Source organism: Balaenoptera borealis (assembly GCF_965194805.1).
Source record: "Balaenoptera borealis genome assembly, chromosome: 18".
NCBI classification, from domain to species: Eukaryota; Metazoa; Chordata; class Mammalia; order Artiodactyla; family Balaenopteridae; genus Balaenoptera; species Balaenoptera borealis.
The window spans coordinates 33,415,812-33,422,569 of NC_138877.1; the positions used below are offsets into that span (position 1 = coordinate 33,415,812).

A 6,758-nucleotide genomic window follows, 5' to 3' on the forward strand; every position below is an offset into this window, starting at 1 on the left:
CTAGGTCAATCCCAACTCTGACAGCGACAACAGCTGTGACCTGTGGGTAAACTCTCTCTGATTCCCACTTCCCAGCCGCACAATGAGGAAAATACCTCTTTAATAAAGTTGTTTAATCTTCAGTCAAATAATAAATATAAAATAACCAGAGCCTCCAGCAGCCAGGCTAGATCAAGAGCCCACAAAGAGTAGCTTTGAAGGGTTAGGCAACTGCAAACACCTGAACTTGCAGGCTTCTTGTCAGGGGTTACTAATAGAATTTGCAAAGGAAACAATAAATTCAAGGTCTCTATACAGTAAGAAACTATCTTCTGTTCTGCTCCTCTGCTTCCTCATTATCAATTAAAACTATTATAAACTTCCTTGGTACTTTACATCAAGGCCATTAAAAGATATCTCCATAAACCCTCCATCCCAAGCTCATAACTACTATGGGCTTACTGAGAAAAGCACCAAAATTAAGTTCAAATGTACAGATTTACTGATTAGAATCAATTCAGTCAGACATAACATGTAAAAAGAAGCACAATTTCTGTTGTCTTGTTCTTCTGGCATAAATTAATTATAGTTTATCCAAAGGAATTTTTCATGAAGGACCTAACAAAATTGTAAATGGAGATCTGGGAATACTTTAAATAAAAGAAGCAAGTACTCCATCCCACTCTTGATTCAGAGGGGTTCTTCCAAGGTGGATAGAAATTTAGCTCCCCAAGTGATCCTCCTTGACTGGATACAGAACCAGGTGGGTGAATGGGTGACGTCCAGACACATAGACCGTGCATTCCAATGCATAATTTCTCTTCAGGAAACTGGGAGTTCTAACTTCAGTGAGGACCACCCTAGCTGTTGGCCTCCCGGACCTTACTCCATATAATTTCCTTCTTCCATCACCTTCAAATCTGGCTTCTCATCAGACTTTGCAAATGACGGAAATGACAAGTTGCAAACTAACCACACTGAGCCTGAATGAAAGGGGATGGTGAGGACCTGGAGGCTGATAATATGCCTGTAGGTCCTGACATAAAATTTCTACTCTGTCGTTTTAGATGCAATGATGATATCAATTCATTCTTTTCTACTCAAGGATGTTATGCAACATCAGCTCCCAATCTCTGCCTTACAATTTTAATGATCCTTAACCAATAGATCTTCTTCATTCTAGCTACAAAAATCCAAAGGATTTCTCTAACTGCTGTACAAGCAACTTGCAAGTTTTTGTCTCCTTTATACACAAATGCCAATGTTATCCACAAAAGTCAAACTTGTCACATGAGAAAGGGAGCATAGTGTGGTATTACTAGCCCTGAGAGAGCATCATTGCTTGAATTAATTAATCCAAATAGTGATCCTTGTACCCTTCCAGCTAATTTTAAACCTCTATCAATGGGTGATTACCCCATGTAATTTTAATGAAAAGAGTCAAAATTTCACAAATAAGCAAGAGTGCACAAAAAGGGAATGTATGGTTATTCTAACCAATGCTAAAAAAAGCAATTCTAAGTTCTCAAACTCAGCGTGTGTCCTGATATCTCTCACAACTTCTGTGTCACTGTTATCACCAAACACACTGATAATCTAACAGTTATTGAAAGAGGCACTCTTCCTAGGGCTTTGATATCATGTCAGTTCTCTCGTTCCCTCTCATGTCCCAAGGTCCACACGCTAAGGCAGTGATCTGAGCAGGGATGGTCAAATGGGATACTCGTAGCCCTGGGAGTATAAAGGCTTTCCAAGGGGTATGGGAATTCCTATAGTTGTCTGGGCATTCCTTTTTTTAAAAATGAGGTATGATTGACATAACATTACATTAGTTTCAGGTGTACAATGTAATGATTCCATATTTGTATCAAGATGCAAGATGATCATCACAATAGGTTCACTGGACATCCATCACCACATATAGTTACAAAAAAATATTTTGTGATAAGAACTTTCATGATCCATTCTCCTAGCTACTTTCAAATATGCAATACAGTATTATTAACTATAGTTGCCATACCATGGTGGGGTTTATGACTAGATTGTGTCCCGGCCTCTCCTACGTGCTTTGAGCTATGTGGGCCTCCTCTCATTCGCCTGATGTGTAGGAGCCTGATGTGTAGCCAGTTTTTAGGTTTTATCCAGAGGAAGTTATTCTATATGTATCTGAAGATTTGGTGTGTTTGTGGGAGGAGATGAGTTCAGGATCCTCTTACGTCACCACCTTGAACCAGAATCCCCCTATAGATTTAAGAAAATCAATTTCCAGGTTCTCAGACTCCACTCATACCCTTTCCTAAGAAGGATTTGCCTGATAATTTGCCTGGGTTCACCAAGAGCCCCTTTCTTGCTTTACCAAAAGTGAGCCACAGCCTCACTCCCCACTCCCACTGTAAGAATCATCAGGGGAGAGGACCTTCTTTCATGACTACGCAAGACCCTCTAAGTTCTTACAGCTTCCAGTCGTTTCTTCTTTTTTATGTACTTCTGATAATAATGAGGGTGGGCATTAAAAATGAAAAATTTTGGTCCCTGTTTGTATGTTCTAAAAGCACATATACAATAAAGTGGGGCCAATGATAATAAAAATAAAATAAAATAATGTGGGAGTAACGATCATTTTTGCTTAATGACTTTACTTCTTTTATACTCAGATTATTATCAAAAGATTCATTATTCATGAGGGAGAATCTGTTGAGAGTAAGGCAAAAGGAGTATCTGTGGGAAATATTGAAGTCTAAAAATGGTCCCTTCTTTTTATGTATTTAAATATAAGCATTTCTTTTCAGCTATTCTCAGTGCTCATCCCTAAGACATGTTATTAGCCGGGAAAAAAGCAGCTTGCATCAGAAGAAAGAAAAGCACCTTCCATTAGCCTAAACAGTATGAGTTAGTGACACAGATCTTTTAAATGTAAGTGGAATGTTTCCTAGGATTCCAAATTTTGCAAGATAGATTAGGTAAAACCCACATATCAACCTCTATAAGATTTCTTTCAGAAATTAGTGTGTATTATTAAATAAGGTAGTTAAAACTATTTTATCTATTCATATCTTGAAATATTTATTCTAATCTTCATCTTATGAAAAGTTTAGTATTTCTACCTGCTATTAATAAAATAGAAAATTATGCTAGCTGCCAGACTGATTCATTTTCAGCAGTTTATATACCTTTCTCTTTTGTTTCATACGTAGGCACTTTGATCATAGTGTCAAACTAAACTAATGGAGTTATTACTTATGTGTATAGCTGAATATTATTTAATTATACTTAAAAATCAGATACCAAAATATGATGTACACACACACACACCACGTATGCACATGCACACATATTTACCTAAGAAATGTCATGACTTTTACTATAATCTCTAATTTTTTGGTGACATAATTTTACCTATACATTACACTACATTGTTACAAATTAAGTAATGATAAACTATATATTGAATTATTTTGTTTTTATGTCTTAGTATAAAATGGATAAATTAGATGTATTAAATCAAAAACATTTAAATATTGATTTAACAGTTTTACTAATCACTTTTATAAGATGTATTCTATAATTTCTTTCTTCAGAGTTTCCATTATATACTTCAAAACCCACTTACTGATACATTTATTTAATTTAAAAATGAAGTCAGAGAGATTTCCAATTCTAGGAAAAGATGGAGTAGACACACTTCTCTATATTCCATCAACTAAGTACAATTTAAAATTCAGGACATTATACAATATTATGACATAGTATGAGTGTGTTTCGTGTTTGGTAATTGCAGTCATTGTTGCTTTTATTGTGGTCATCCATGTACAATGCTTGGTGTCAGTCTATTTTTCTCTTGTAAAAATAAAATACAGTGTGTGTGTGTGAAAAAAAAAAAATTCAGGACATTATATTAAAAAACAAACAAGAAGACTCTGAAAGGAAGAAGGTGGACCGGTGAGGGACTTTGGGACCTATGGAACAGCACAGGGATAAGTTCCCTAGTTTTTCTGTTTGCCTTCTATATGTTGTAGACTGGGCACCAGAGAAGCCAGAAACACCAATAGGTACAGGGGGAAAAAAATCCCCCCCAAAGCCTGCTTTCTCTAGCCAAAGGGCCAGGAAAGGGTTACCCAGCAAGAAAGAAAACTTTTAGACAATACTGCCCTACTCCAGCCACAAAAGTCAAGGCCATACTCCCACTCCCAAGGTGTGCCTTCCTACTGCCAGGGTGGTGTCAGACAAGGCTAAGCAGGGAGCCAGGACATTCACCACCACTCAGTGGTAAGAAGAGATCCCAGTGGAGGCCATATGAGGAGCTTAAACATCCACCCCTGTCCAACAGTAACAAAGGCACCCTCTCCCAGAGTGTTCATGGAATCTGGACATCTACCTGCACCTGACAGCAACTGAGTGGTGTCCACATTTACCCACCAGCATGCTGTCAGAGGAAGTCTGCTAAAACAAAATATTTAAATAAAATCCAGAGTCTAATACGCAATACTCAAAATATACAGGATATAATTAAAAAAATCACTCATCATACCAAGAACCAGGAGAATCTTAACTCAAATGAGTGAAGATAATCAAACATACCCCAACATGGAGATGACAGATGGTAGCATTATCTGATAGAGATTCTAAAGCAGCCATGGTAAAAATGTTTCAGCAGCAATTACGGACATGATTTAAACAAATTTTAAGAAATAGGAAGGTTCAGAAAAGAAATAGAAAATCTCAGCAAAGAAATAGAAGATATAAAAAAAGAGAACCAAATGGAAATTTTAGAACCAAAAAAAGCAATAGCTGAAATTTTAAAAGCTCAGTGTATGGGGTCAACACCAGGATGAGAAGACAGAGGAATAAATCAGTTAACTAAAAGACAGAACAATAGAAATTACACAGTCTGAGCAACAGAAAGAGAAATGAACTGAAAACAATTAATAGAGCCTTAAAGATTTGTGACTATAACAAAAGATCTAACATTCCTGGTTTTGATACGTAAGATGTAACCAGTGGGGGAAACTGGGTGAAGGGTACATGAGCTCTCTCTCTACTGGTTTTGGAATTTTCTGTGAATCTATAATGATCTAAAAATGTTTTAAATTTTTTTTCCAAAAAAATGAAGTTAGACATCTTCTGAGATGAAGTTAAGTCTAAGTTAATCAGTTTGACTATGTGCCTTTGCTTTTTAAGTAATCTCTATGTTGATCATTAGTGAGCTAAATTTTCTACTCTAAGTTTTAGATGAAAAACTATTTAAGCCACATGATAAAATAAAAGTATTTTATCAAAATATAATACTGGCAAAAGTGGAATAAAATTAACACTATATTTAGTTTCCCTATCTTTTCTGAGTGTACACTGGGTTTGAGTAAACAGGGTGCCTATAAATTTTAAAATTATAGGTAAAATTAATTCTCATTTGATAAGTCTGATAGAATCTTTTTTTTTTTATGTAAAAAGTCTTAGTTTATTAACTGTCTCATGAAAAATCTGCACAATCACCACAGACACAGTCACTGCAGAGTCTTTATTCCTTCTGTTGTCCAATCTCCAGCTCACTTTTTGCCAGCACCAACATTGGCCTTTGCAGTCCCCCTGACTTTCTTCATTCTGTTCTTGCGTTCCTTTCGCTGTTTTCTCGAGGTCTTTTTCTTCTCATACAGGCCATGTCTTGCAAGCCTGTGTTTGGGCTCATTCTTCTTTGCATAATCCAAGGAATCGTAAATCATGCCAAAGCCAGTTGTCTTGCCACCACCAAAATGGGTTCGGAATCTGAACACAAAGATGACATCTGGTGTGGTCTTGTACATTTTGGCTAGTTTTTCCCGAATTTCTGTCTTAGGTACTGTTGCCTTCCCAGGATGAAGGACATCGATGACCATTTGTTTCCGCTGAAGTAGTCGGTTGGTCATGAACTTCCTTGTCCGGATAGTTACCGTGTCATTCATAATGGCGGCGGATCTTCAAGCAGCCAGGAAGGAAAAGAGCTGATAGAATCTTTTTGGCATACTTTGCTTTCCTGAAATCAGAAACTCAAGTTCAAGGAGACAGGGAAAATTATAAAAGTTTCTAAACTTAAGAGCATAATTATATATATTTAAACTGGATGATAATGGATATTAAATCATTATGGTATTTAGATTCCACTGGATACATCTAAAAGGGTGATGTAACAGTTTCACACTTAAATGTCAATATTTAGAAAATACCAGAAACTGCATCTTTTTGCAATTGTCTAAATTATGGTAAAAAATCTTTGAGGTCATTTTAAAAATACATAGGAGGGCAAAAAATGTTTGAAGACCATATCCATAAGCCCAGCATCTCTCAGACCTGACCTTCTTCCCAATGGTCCCAGACCACTCTGGGTGCTGACCATCTGTCACCACCACATGGCTACATAGCCACTCACACTAGATTTGTAGGATTCAACTCCTCTTATTTGCACTTCTATCATAGTCACTACTGGATTCTTCCTAGGGCTAGTCTTAGAGTCAGGTGTTCTGGGTGTGGAGATAATAGACTTTCAATGCCAATCTAAACAAAAAGTGAATGAGACGATTAGTCAAGGAGGTTTGTGCCTCAAGCACATTTGACCTAGGACTGCTCCTGACCCATTTGATCTTTTTAATGCTGGTTTTGTCAGTTCTTGCTCTCCTTTACAAGTTGTGTTCAGTTTATTTTAAGAAATATTTATAAAAATCTCCTATATACATGACATACATGTACTTTGTGCATAGAGAGCTTATATATCATTGCATATATATTTTGAACATACATATTTATATTGT

At 36.5% G+C, this 6,758-nt stretch overlaps 1 pseudogene across 1 annotated transcript; it reads right to left on the bottom strand.

The window, feature by feature from the left end:
* Positions 1-5,406: 5,406 nt before the first annotated feature.
* Positions 5,407-5,964, bottom strand: LOC309615680 (small ribosomal subunit protein eS24 pseudogene; annotated as a pseudogene). Its single transcript has one exon. The product of its transcript is annotated as a small ribosomal subunit protein eS24 pseudogene (transcript).
* Positions 5,965-6,758: the final 794 nt, after the last annotated feature.